Source organism: Triticum dicoccoides, chromosome 7B (assembly GCF_002162155.2).
Source record: "Triticum dicoccoides isolate Atlit2015 ecotype Zavitan chromosome 7B, WEW_v2.0, whole genome shotgun sequence".
Lineage (NCBI taxonomy): Eukaryota > Viridiplantae > Streptophyta > Magnoliopsida > Poales > Poaceae > Triticum > Triticum dicoccoides.
This window is the reverse complement of record NC_041393.1, coordinates 635,243,770-635,257,638: the sequence shown is the minus strand read 5'-3', so window position 1 is coordinate 635,257,638 and position 13,869 is coordinate 635,243,770.

The following is a 13,869-nucleotide window of genomic DNA, read 5'->3' as shown; positions in this document are numbered from 1 at the left end:
AAACAGCCCATTCCATATGTTCAAATGGAAAGTTCAACATTAAGAGCAAAGTAACAGGTCTGATCCACATATAGAGTACTGAACTTGCACATTGACAAGCATCATAGCCAAGTTAACCATCTACTCCCACTAATACTCTAGTAGCATACAAGTACTAACTTACTCTTAGCTAACTTGACGATGCTGGCCACCATCTGCGGTACACGCTAAACGCCAGCACCGGCGTCCTGCGCCTCGCCTCAGACTTGCAAGAGGTGCGATAGGGCGCGTTGCTCACGCGTGTTGGCCCTTTCCATGCCGGCGTGGTCCACCGAAGCTTCGGCTTCCAAGCGGGAAACCCACTTGACGAGATGGTAGTAAAAATCGGCATCGCGAACGCGTGCGTGCCCGACAGCCTCCAGGGCTATTTGCCGGGCACCGGCCTCCACATAGTCGGCCCAGTTGCGGGCGCTCTGCTCGCGACTCAGAGCGTCGGCGCGCTGCTGCTCCATGTCCCGCTGGCGGCGCAAAGCGGCGATATGCTGTTCCTCCGCCAGGCGGTCGCGCTCCAACAACTCCTGCTCCTCCGCCATGCGGTCGCGCTCCAACAAATCCTCGATCTCCGCATTGCCATCTAAAGACAGATAGAATGCCTCCTCCCTCCGTCTGCCTTCCGGTGAAAAACCGAACACTAGTTCCGGCGGTGACCGCCTCCGGTGTCGCCTACCGCGGACGGGCGGGGGCATGGCGGACGTGGCGAGCGGCGTCGGGCCGGTGGGGGCTTATGAGGATATGGCGAGTTGGGTCACGGTGGCACCGGAGAAGGCCGGGAAACAGTACTTATAGGGGGAAGGTAGCGCGACGGTCATCAGAATTCAAGGCATAATGGCTTAGCGCGCCAGCTTGCCGTGGAAAACTAGAGAAACTGAAATTATGACTATGCCGTCCTGTCCCGTCAGGGTCGCACGCCGGCATGGCGGTCAAACGAGTGCACTCGAATCATCTCCCTCCTTGTCAATAATGATTCCACGGATTTAAAAAGCTCGCAACAATTAAAGCGTATCTTTTTCGCATCAGTTAGCTGCCTTAATTACGGACGGCTGCATGCAGGCACTCAGAATCGCTCGCAGACAGTACGCGAAGAAACATGCAATGACTCGCAGCCGAGGGCACGCATGCAGCCACTTAAATCGCTGGAATTAATTAGCCTTAAACTTCTGCATGCCGTTAATTATTGCCATGCCTTGGTCTTGCTGCATTGCTCACGAGACTAATAAACACGGATGGAGGGAGTACCTTGATTGGTGAGAGGTTTGAATTTAGCCCTGCAAACCGGAAAGGAGGTACTAGTACGTGCGTGATCTGCTATTTATTCATGTAGGATCAAGTAGGTCGTTTCTTGACTTGAGCCCTGCAAACCGGAAAGGAGGTAGTACGTGCGTGATCCGCTATCTTATCTGTGTAGGATCGATAGTGTAGCTTGTCAGTTTCTTCAGAGGTAGGCATTTTTATCCGTGTAGGATCGATAGTGTAGCTTGTCAGTTTCATCAGAGGTAGGCATTTTTATTCAAAAAACTGCCACTTCGCATCTTGTGTCGCAAATAAAACTGCCAAGAGCGCATTTGTAGGCTAGCTAGTGATCGATCAGTAACTTGTAAACACTGAGCGAACAGAAATAAGTAACTGTTAATGCATCTCAATGATTCACACATCATATACAAATATGTAGCTCCAAAAGCAAAGATCAGCCACTTCGGATCTTGTGTCGCAACTAAAACTAACTAGTATGATTCCCATACATAAGATCAACATGTTAATGCATCTCAATGATTCACAGATCATATACAAATATGTAGCTCCAAAAGCAAAGATCTAGAAAAAACATCTGTTCTTCCTACTAACATGGATGCTTCTCTTGGCAACATTCAGTACAGACTGAAAGACAAATTTGTTTGTGAACTCTACAATTCCTCTTGCAAACGTAAGTGGTTTCACCAATAGCTGGAACCATGAGAATGAACCACACATGATGGAGGAACATCCACTGCAATATGATTTGGTCTTCTCCCGATCACACCGCGAGACTATTTTTGGAATACAAACTTTAACTTAGGCAAAATGATGCCCATTGTATAATCAGACCAAAGCAATGAAGCACCTAGTGTTGGCCAGTAAATAGTACAGTACTACTTTTCTGCAGACCATGAAGTGACTATCCAATCTTTGTGTCTATTTTCAAATGGCACTGCATGCAGTGACTATACTATTCCCTTGTGCAGTTCAACCAAAATTGCGGACACTTTGTTTGTTTGCCAAATAGCAACGGGCAGACATCTCTGTCTGCACAAATATCAAGCAGCTAGCAAACCACTAGTATTACTATCTAATGACAGTACAAAAAGAGTAGCAAGATAGTAGCAAACCATGTACCTTCGTAATGAACAGCTCATAGTTCCACCAATTGAATATGAAGGTTTGAAAAAAAAACATGCTCCTAATGTTGAACCAGTTGGACTTTTTGTGCAGCTCCACTAAAATCGAGCATGCCTGTTTGCATAGATATTGAAAGTGTGATTACTATAAAAGTGACACTAGTTGAAGCATAGACTCAAAAATATAAGCATTCCAATTTCTTAATAGGAAAAGGTAGCAAGACTGTTTCTAACCACCTGTTTGAAGGAATAAATAAAGCAATAGCGGCTGATGTCAGGAAGGCATACATAGTTTTTTCTGAAAAACTGAGCCATTCCTGACTTTTCCTCTTCTTTTAAGCAAATTTTGTGCAGTTCTACTAAAATAAAATGCCATCACCGCCTTGACAATTCAGTGACACTGTACAAAAGGAAATGACTTAACATTACATCATGATGTCAGGTATGTAGTTGACAGGCATTAGAGACAAACATACATACCTCCTCCAATAACATAATGAACATTAATTTTAACAAAGGCATGACTAGCTTTACCGGGATAATTTGAGTGAACTCTACACCCTCTGTTCCTTAATATAAGACGTTTTCGCGGTTCAATTTAAAGTACACAAACATCTAGTATTTAGAAAAACAGGTAGTAGTTTTCTTGAGCACATATCTGGGAAAGCTTGTCACACTTTATTTATGTCCATACACTAATGCAACACCATTCAAATACTACAAATATACACTAATCCAGTGGATAGTGCAACATTAGAGTAGTTAGTTTATTACAGGGTACAGTACAATGGTTTTACTGAACAGGTTTCAATAAACTCTAGCACTGGAAGGTTTCTATAAGAATTAACAATACAAAATGTAAAGGTAACAAGTTTCAGCATTGGTACACTAGCTGTGCATGAGCATTAAACCAAATACAAGAGTCTGAAGGTAACTAGCATTATTAACTAATGACAGTATAAAAAAATTGCAAACCATGTACCTCCAAGGTAAATATCATTTCAAACTCGGGGGGACCTTAAAAATTGCTATCCCAATCTTGATAATCGATCAAACATAAAAACTTGATCGAACGAATCAAGAGAACAGCCGGAGGAGGAGGTTCCCACTCTTGACCTTTCCTCTTGTCTTCATAATTGTTTGTGCAGTTTAACCAAAATAAAATGACATCAGCGCCTTGGCGTTTTGGTAACACTGTACAAAAAAAATTAACTTATCCCATGAAAGTGAGGTATGTAATCTATAAGCATTAACAGTGCAAAAATCTGAAGGTAGTAACAAGTTTCATCGTTGGTATACTAGCTGTGCAACAACATTAGAATGCCTTAGCTGAAAAATCTTTAATACATCCACAATCAACAGCTAACCCTGAAATAATCCAGTGACATTAAATGGCATTGCTTAAATTTATCGGTGGCATTAGATCGAGAGCGGCAGTAGTTAAATGTGGCATCACTTTAGCAGTAGCATTGCTTGACTTGACTGCTGGCGTTATACTAATAGAAAAAAGTGGCAACAAGAGCATGGGAAGCCCATTCAGACAGTGGGAGCACCAGTACGATCACAGACGCAGAGTGGTGAGGGAGGTATGGTTGCCCAGAGCAACAAATATCCAGGCAGCATATGTGGATTAAGTCACATTTTTGTTCTCTTTAGCCACCTTTTTCCTATGTGAGGACAACAAACCGATCGACCTGGTCATTCTCTATTGCGTTCTCATGCCTTTCTACCCTTCTTTAACCAAGAGACACGAGACTCGTTCCTTAGCTACTGATTTCCCCCTTTTCAACCTAGATGCGGGTTTGATGCCTACTCTCTTGGGCAGTATAGTCTCACTTCCTTTCCTTATTCAACCCAGACATGGATTAGTCTGCATGAAGTAGGGTTTCCTTTAATAGTGCAAATTATGGTTTTCGTCTACGTGGCCAGCAGAGCAGAGGATAGAAAATTGGGAAGATGGTGGAGTGGAAAAAGATCCACATGCAACGATGTGGTAGATGGGGCAATAGAACAAGGTATGGTTCGAAAAGAGGTAGCATACCCGACGGTCGGCGGGAAGTGGCTTCGCTCGTGGTCGTCGTCCTCCGCACACACTATGTCAACGAGCTTGGGGATGGAGGCCATCCCGCGCGGGCGCTAGGTCTGAGAGGACGACGTTGTCGTCAGTGCGTGACCTCGCTCGCCGACGATGAGTGCGTCAACGCTGCACGTCCTTTCCTTCCCCAGTGGATCTGTGACCACCATTGAGGAGGGAGAGAGGGGCCGTCTTTTTTAGATCTAGAGAGAGGGTGCTAGTGTGAGAAGCAAGTGGGCAGCCCTTGGCAAGAAAGCGTTGAAGCTCCAGCCTATATATCTTTTTTATACTACTAGTACTGGAGGTGGAGTAGTGGTAGAGTAGTTTATATTTTCTCTGCGTACAGTACCAGTTAATCGTGCTTCAAAACTGAACGGCACGCCATTAAAAAATAAAGGTCGATAACTAATGCGGCACCTCGGGCTAACGTGGCTAGATCGCATTTTGCACGAGAAATTACACACCATGTTTCGTTGACATGTGGTCCCGTTCCAACATATCAGTGAGACGACGGCGAGTAGTAGGAGTATTTCCGAACGGACGTGTAGGCCGGGGCGCCTCTTCGTGAATCGTGGCAAATTGGCAACCGTCCACCGACTCTTCGCCTTTCCCTCTAGATTTGGAACTGCTGTCGCACGCTCTTCCTCTCCCTCCTCCATTTTCCTTTAGCCCTTCACCCTTTCTTCTGCCATTGTTCGATCGTCTTCTCCATGGAGGGAACAGGCCGGAAACAACCCCGTTATTCTTGCCCCGATCTGAAAGATGAGGTGGTGGAGGAACTCATTGATCGGTGCGACGTCATCACCTCGGCTAGCATGGCAGGTTCGTTCAAGCCCATTCTTGACTCAACTAATAACATCAGTACAAGGAACCCAAGAGTCAAGGAGCGGTTTGATCTCCCCTATCTTCTTCGCCGTGACCCTGATGACTGGCGCCGACACGATGGAGGCCTCGCCCTATGCATGTTGATGCCGCTTGATAATGATACATATGATGTTAAGATGCCATCGCTTGAGGGCAAGGCTTGGGCAGGCGCAAATGGAGATTGGGTTGTTTACATTGGATCCAACTGCGAGTGGGAACTTGTGAATGTGTACACTCGTGACCGTTCCACTTCCAAAAATCTCAGCAGACTGCCTAGAGGTTGAGCACACCGGTATTGTACGCACGTTCAAATACGATCATGGTGACTGTCTTCTACGGAAGATAGCAATTTGTCGAGTTCCCAACCGCTCTTGGAATTACAACAACTATGAAGTTGTTGCTATCTTCGACAAGCTTGTTGCCGTCCTTGGTGGTTTGACTTGATGGATATTGCTCAAAAATCAGTTTCTGTACACGGATGAGTACTATGATGCAATTCAATACGAGGGCCTTGTGTTTGCTGCCACCACTCGTGGCACTGTTTTTGCATGGCATCCTCGTAGTTTCGGTACGTTTGTCTTCCACCATAATTATAATTGTTTCATCCACATGCATGCGGGTTAGCAAGTTTCCCTTTACTAATTAACCTTCTGCTTGTGTTTCCAAGGTCTTGTGAACATTCCACCACGTACACTTGAAAAATTTTATAACCAAGGGGGAGATGACGATGGTGATGATCACAAGCATGAGGACGAGCAGCGCCCATATACTCTTTGGCGCCTGGCAACTAATTCCGATGGATCACCTCTTCTTGTGTGTATACAGCCCACTGATGATGTTACTGCTAAGGAAGCAGGTGTAGTCTCCCATGGTTGCACTATCTGGACATATTCCAACACCCGTTGCATGGTATTTGGGATGGATACTAGTGTTCTAGCACCAACTCCTTCTCCCTGGTACAGAATTGATAGTCTTGGAGAAAACTCGCTCTTCCTTGGACAAGACTATCCAATGATGGTGAAAGGCGATCCAACTACTGTTGACACAATGTTACTACCATTTATGAGAAGCAACTGTGTCTATACCTCGGACATTTGGGTGGTTCCCTACCCTGGTACTAATATAGTAGGCCGCTTTAGCCTGGATGATCAGTCCTGCGTTGGTCTCCAAATCGACAATGGATGGCCCGTCCCAGAGAATCACTTGTGGTTCAAAGCAAGCGTTTCCAACACCGAGGAATGGTTGAGTTGAAGTTCATTTCATTGCTTGTTATTTGTTGTGTGGTTAAAACTTTAGTATTTATAATGTATACTCATTGTCGATGTGGGTTGATGACCTGTTGTATGTAATAAAATGATATGCCTGTGATAAACTTACTAAATTTATGAATGGCTTTCGAGTCGCTTCTCTGAGTGAGTGGTGCGACGAGGCAAAAAAATATTTTCCAAATGCATAATTGTACGTGCATTGCAACAGGTTATCGGATGAGGCCAATCAACAATAGTAGTACACTATTTGTACTAGCTTCACATGCTTCGCGCGTCGGGCGGGTGTTTTTACTGTAGCCATATGTTAATGTGTTTGCTGTACGTTACCAGCACCTCGAATCCTCGATACTAGTACTATATAGTAGGAGTAAGTAGTAGGAGTAGTAGGGTGGCATGGGCCAGAACAAGCATTCACGTCCAGGAGTATGGCACACGCCACCACCACGACATCCATCTGACACCATATTATTTCTTGGAGCCCGTGCTAGAGCAATCTCTTCAACCTCGTCATTTCTCTAACTTCAGCCATTGTGCGGCGGGCGAGGTGGGGGGTTTGCCGATAGTCGGTTTCCTTAACTGTGGTCCCACTTGTAAGGCCAACTCCAACGCACGACCCCAAACAGACCTCCGTTTTGCACGAACTCTAATGATAATTTTGACTAGAATAGAAAGACCAAAGAAAACAAGAACCACAAGAATACATTTTACTACTCCTGTGCCTTCTTGATGCATTCATTGTTGATCTGCGGAGGCTCGATCTTGCATGCTTCTTTCTTTTTCGAGTGTAAAGAAGTAGACGTTGCTTCCTCGGATCTAGTCTCATGTCTAGCCTCTATTCTAGTAGGAGTATCAACAAGTGCACTAATCTCATCTCTAGCCTCTGTGCTAGATAAAAGTGATAGAACATCTACTAAATTGCGCTCTATCAATATATGGATGTTCTCTTCTTCCCAATACAAAAACTTGCATCCATTCTACTCCCTCCGTTGCACAATACATGCCTTCTATTTGTCAAAATATATATGTATATAGAAATGTTTTAGTATATAGGTACATCCATTTTTGGACAAATGGAAGTCAAGTATTTTGGAACGGAGGGAGTACACAATAAATTTTTAAGTTAGCAGAACTAGTCTAATCCGAGAGCACAACTGAAGATTTGGTCGGGTTCTTCCTCCTTTTGCCAATGATCTCTACTACACAACCTTCTTCTTGTAGACGTTGTTGGGCCTGCAAGTGCACAGGTTTGTAGGACAGTAGCAAATTTCCCTCAAGTGGATGACCTAAGGTTTATCAATCCGTAGGAGGCGTAGGATGAAGATGGTCTCTCTCAAACAACCCTGCAACCAAATAGCAAAGAGTCTCTTGTGTCCCCAACACACCTAATACAATGATAAATTGTATAGGTGCACTAGTTCGGCGAAGAGATGGTGGTACAAGTGCAATATGGATGGTAGATAAAGGTATTTGTAATCTAAAATTATAAAAACAGCAAGGTAACTAATGATAAAAGTGAGCGTAAACGGTATTGCAATGATAGGAAACAAGGCCTAAGGTTCATACTTTCACTAGTGCAAGTTCTCTCAACATAATAACATAGATAGATCATATAACAAGCCCTCAACATGCAACAAAGAGTCACTCCGAAGCCACTAATAGCGGAGAACAAATGTAGAGATTATGGTAGGTTATGAAACCACCTCAAAGTTATCCTTTTTGTTCTATCTATTCAAGAGTTCGTAGTAAAATAACATGAAGCTATTCTTTCCGCTCAATCCATCATAGAGTTCATACTAGAATAACACCTTAAGACACAAATCAACCAAAACCCTAATGTCACCTAGATACTCCATTGTCACCTCAAGTATCCGTGGGCATGATTATACGATATGCATCAGACAATCTCAGATTCATCCAACCAACACAAAGTACTTTAAAGAGTGCCCCGAAGTCTCTACCAGAGAGTCAAGAACGTGTGCCAACCCCTATGCATAGGTTCATGGGTGGAACCCGCAAGTTGGTCACCAAAACATACATCAAGTGGCACATGATATCCCATTGTCACCACAGATAAGCACGGCAAGACATAAATCAAGTGTTCTTATAAAAGACTCAATCCGATAAGATAACTTCAAGAGGGGGAACTCAATTCATCACAAGAGAGTAGAGGGGGAGAAACATCATAAGATCCAACTATAATAGCAAAGCTCGGGATACATCAAGATTGTGCCATAGAGGGAACACGAAAGAGAACATGAGAGAGAGAGAGATCAATCACATAGCTACTGGTACATACCCTTAGCCCCGAGGGTGAACTACTCCCTCCTCGTCATGGATAGCGCCGGGATGATGAAGATGGCCACCGGTGAAGGATCCCCCCTCCGGCAGGGTGCCGGGACGGGCTCCCGAGATGTTTTTGGTGGCTACAGAGGCTTGCGGCGGTGGAACTCCCAATCTATCTTGATATTCGATGGTTTTAGGGTACGTAGGCTTATATAGGCAAAAGAAGTTGGTCGAGGGGTGCTCGAGGGGTCCATGAGACATGGGGGCGCACCTAGTAGGGGGGGGAGGGGCGCCCCCCTATCTCCTGGGCTCCTCGAGTATCTTCTGACGTAAACTCCTAGTCTCCAGGATGATAATCTTCCAAAAACTCACGTTGCTGAAGGTTTCATTCCGTTTGGGCTCCATTTGATTTCCTTTTCTTCGAAATACCTAAACATGCAATAAAACATCAATATGGGCTGGGCCTCCGGTTAATAGGTTAGTCCCAAAAGTAATATAAAAGTCTATAATAAAGCCCATAATCATTCAAAACAGATAATAATATAGCATGAATGCTTCATAAATTATAGATACTCTGGAGACGTATCAGCCAACACATGGGACATCCAGCATCCAGGTCGTGTCATGAAAGAAAATAGAGTGGTAGTTGAAGCCATGAGATGTGCATCTTGGGTTAAACTGTAAATAGAATCTTACTACTCTTGATTAACTCCAAAAGCAGCCACCGAAGATCTTTATTGGATTTGTTTTTCATCACCAGCACGTCGAGGTGAAAGATGTGCAGGTTCAGTGGGCCCGCTTGCATTTTCACTGACATGTGGGACCGCATGTGAGCAAACAGATGATGGGCTCCGCGCATCCGCTGGCTGGCTGAGAAGAGAGATAGAGGAGGGCTGAGCACGGACTGCCGGAAATTTGTTCTACGTACCTCGATATAGGCTCGATATAGTGGGGTGGCATGGGCCATAACTAGCATTCACGTCTAGCAGTACGACACATGCCACCCACACGAGTCCCATCCAACACCAATTTTCTTGGAGTCCATGCTACATCCATCTCTTCTCCCTCCTGTTTTCTCAGCCATCGCGCGGTGGGCGGCGTGGGGGTTTGCCAATAGTCGGCTTGCTCAACTGTGGTCCCACTTGTAAGTGAAAATGCAACACCGCACGCATTCCCGCTTGAGCGGCGTGCCGAACCAACCGTGTGGGGGTGCGACGCGAACACGGCAGGCTTTTCCTTTTGAACTCGTAACTTGTAAAATTTGGTTTTACTCCATGGCGCGACCGATAGATAGAAAATAACGATTTTGCCTAGAGTAATGAGAAGTTTAGTTCTGGCGCCGTTCATGCATGGAGTACGTACGAAAATTATGAAGTTGATGCGAAAGGTAAGATAATTACTGTAGTATCATATACTACTACATGGATTTGACAGAAAGATAAAAATACATACGGATCCATCAACGACATCCTCACGCCCTAGTGCACCGGGTCACCAACCGACGTGTGAGGAGCAAGGGCGTTCGCGGTGAGCTCAACGTGCTTCTGAACAATGCCGTCCAAGGTTGCCCTGCGGTCCAAGAAGGCCAGCGTCCTATCGTCCTCCTCTTGCATGTAGTAGTCCTTGTGGATGATTTGCGCGTAGACGTGGGTGATTATGTCGATGGTGTCTTGCTGCACCAGGCACTGCGCGGCGAGCGCGACCTCGAGGTGGACATTCTCCGGCATGACGGTGGGCAGTCGCAGGGCCACCAGTGCGTCGAAGATGTTGTCACCATAGTGGCCGTTGTGGGTGGCGGGCATCGCAGAGCCTGGGCGCGTCGGCTGGAGGCTTACGTCAAAGTCGTCCGCGAGCTTCTTGACGACGGTGAACTTGTCGAGTAAACCGACGAGGACCTCGTCGAACAAGGAGACGCAGCTGTCGTCCAAGCGGCCCCTCGCCCTGGCGGCCTCAAGCAATACTACCTAGAGACGTTCCTCGGTGCCGGGACGCAGGCCGGCGTCGTGGACCATCTGGCACAGCCGGCTGATGCTCGCGCTCATCGCCTCCATGGGTCTAGCTTAGCTTCTAGTCAACTGATCTTGCGATTCGAGTGATCACTCTTGCCCTTGGTTAGCATGTGTAGGTGCGTAGGATTTCGTACTACTCCTCGGCCCTCTACTACACCTGCCTTTGGCTGTATGATAGGTGGGCCAGCCACCCCCTGGGCCCACGTGTCATTCACCCAAAGGCAGTTGCCATAAGTCAATGAAGCTGCGTCCCCCTCCGTGCCGATGCAGTATAGTCATCTCACCGGACCTCTAGTTGGGGCCAAACAAGAGAAGTTTGATGTTTACTGGTTTATTGGTCCCCTTTGCATTTTGCGCCAAGTGTTAACCTTTGATTTAACTAATAAAATGTTAATGCATGTAAACAAAAATGTTGTGAAAGTCACCTTACAAAAACCAAATAATCCCAAAACACTTAGGCACGGTGCATTAACTCCCTCCTTGTTTCTTATTTCGTGACATATCAACCAATGAGAGATGTGGGCCGTGCATGCTTTCAATGACTTGAGACTACCAAACATGACGTGTAGTGTTTAGTTCATTGCATGTAATCCTATTAGTACTCTAGTTAGCAAAAAAACATTAAGTTCTCTAGCCGATAGGAATAAAACACCGTGTATTTATTTATAGAGGGAGTAGTACATTTTTTGTGACATGCATTACTAGATATTGCTAGTCAAATACTAAAATCCAGATGGACGTGGTAGTACTCCTAAATCCAGACGGTGGTGCTACTAGTACTAGTAATAGTACTACCAATGTAGTAGTAGGAGTACTAGCACTGTACTACCTGTTGGTCAAATTATTACGTGCTGCTCCTCACAGTGAAGTGACAAGACCCTGCACCAGAGATGACACCTGAGTATAGGCATCGTGTTCGGCATACCATAGTCAGCCTCACCGTCTGCAGTCACTATCATCATGGCTGTAGAGCTAGCCTGCTTACAACTAGCCCTGTTCGACATAATTCCCCGTGCGTAGATGCCTGTGCATTGCACAGAACACCAAGATTGGGGGTGGACGGCTCCGGCAGCGGCCATCGCACCAGATTTTTTCACGGCCTTTTAGATGTGGTGGGGAGGAGATAAGGCTGATTGTGAGAGACAAGGAGTTGTTTGTAAATAGGGAACACGTGCGGGCATCTTTTTGCAAAAATGGAGAAGCTTGGTTTGAATGCTTCAGATCTAGATCCGACGGCTATTGGTGAAAGATGGGAGGCACAACATCATCACCAATTCAGGACCTGTTTGATTCGCAGGATTTTGAAAACGTAGGAATAGGACACGACAATATTACAAGTTTCAAACTGATATTACAAACGTTAGGAGTAATGTTGCACCTACGAAGAGGGAATTACTAGGAAGTTTACGTAAGAACTTTCGTTACTTTAGGTGGATGCAGCATTATCATACAAACTAAAATCCACCGCCTTGACAAGTCACTAATGGGCAAATAAGTTTTCGAGTCTCTGGCCACTTGATGTTTCAAAAACAAATTCAGCTTCTGCGGAGACTTTGTCATTTAGGCTTAGATGCTTGCGGTGATCAGCACGCCATTCATTGTTGCGCCAGAGAACACCAAACCTCATTACCTTGAGCACACTTGCCTCGAGAACAAAGAACCTGGCCAATTTAATCTCAGATGCGCTGCCTTGGTAGTCGATCAAATCAATTTCTGTAAGATGGAGATCAAGGCATTCGATGAGATTGTTATAGTGCAGCACATTTTTCACTTTTGGGTCTTTTTTTATCTGCAAAAGAAGAGAACATATTAGAGCAGCTGCCTGCATAAGATTGCCGTGTCATCAAGAGGTAGCAATATCATTCGCTCATACGATAGGGTTGGCTGGCTAGTGATATTCTCTCTCTCTCTCTCTCTCTCTCTCTCTCTCTCTCTCTCTTTCTGTTTCCTCTCATTTAACTAGGAGCACGTGAAGAGCTTGGGCATTTGTTGCCTTCCACTATGTGGCCGATGCCATATTTCACAAAAGTATGCCACATAATACGCATCGATGTCAAATCAAAAGATTTTGGCACCGCTCTCGCGATGTGAGAGAGTTGGCACCGCTGTGCATACAGACCCACATGTATAAACAAATCAATCAAACCAACTACACCAGCCTCTCACTCTCCCAAACAAGTGTTTTTTATTGCCTCAGTCCTCTCTCTCTCCCACGCAGTGTTTTTTCATTGCGTGAGTTAATTTGGCACCGGAGCAAAGTAGGTGATCCAGATTGGGGCACCAGGTGAGCAATGGAGGGGCATCGATGCCAAATGCATCACAAGTGAATTTGGCACATGTTTTGGCCTACATAGCCCACTTTTGTACTCCCTCTGTCCCAAAATTCTTGTCTTAAATTTTTCTAAATACGGATGTATCTAGTTACATTTTAGTGTTAGATACATCCGTATCTAAACAAATGTAAGACAAGAATTTTGGGACGGAGGGAATACTACCTCGTATTTAGTATAAAATTTTGACCATAGATTTACCTAAGAAAATGCCAATGCATGTCACTAAAAATTACACCATTTGAAATTATGTTCAAATACGAATCCAACGATATAGTTCTTAGTGACATGCATTAACATTTTGCCAGTTAAATCTATGGTCAAATTTTGATACTACAAAATTGGAAGAGTAAACCAGGACGGAGGTAGTACTTGCTCTTAGGGTAACCATAGAGTTACTGGAGTAGTCTAAGTAATTTCCACTATGACAAGCCTAGGCTACTATAGTAGTACAGCATAAAAATAATGCAGGTGATCACGTGAGAAAAAAATACTAAAAACATTTCTTCCAGTGCAGTGCGTAGATGCAGTTTTGAACACTACACTTGTCATCATAATTTGGGAAAATTACGAAAAAATTGAGCTACGTTGTGATTACCGTTTACTTATAGGAAAGAAGTTTCACCTCGA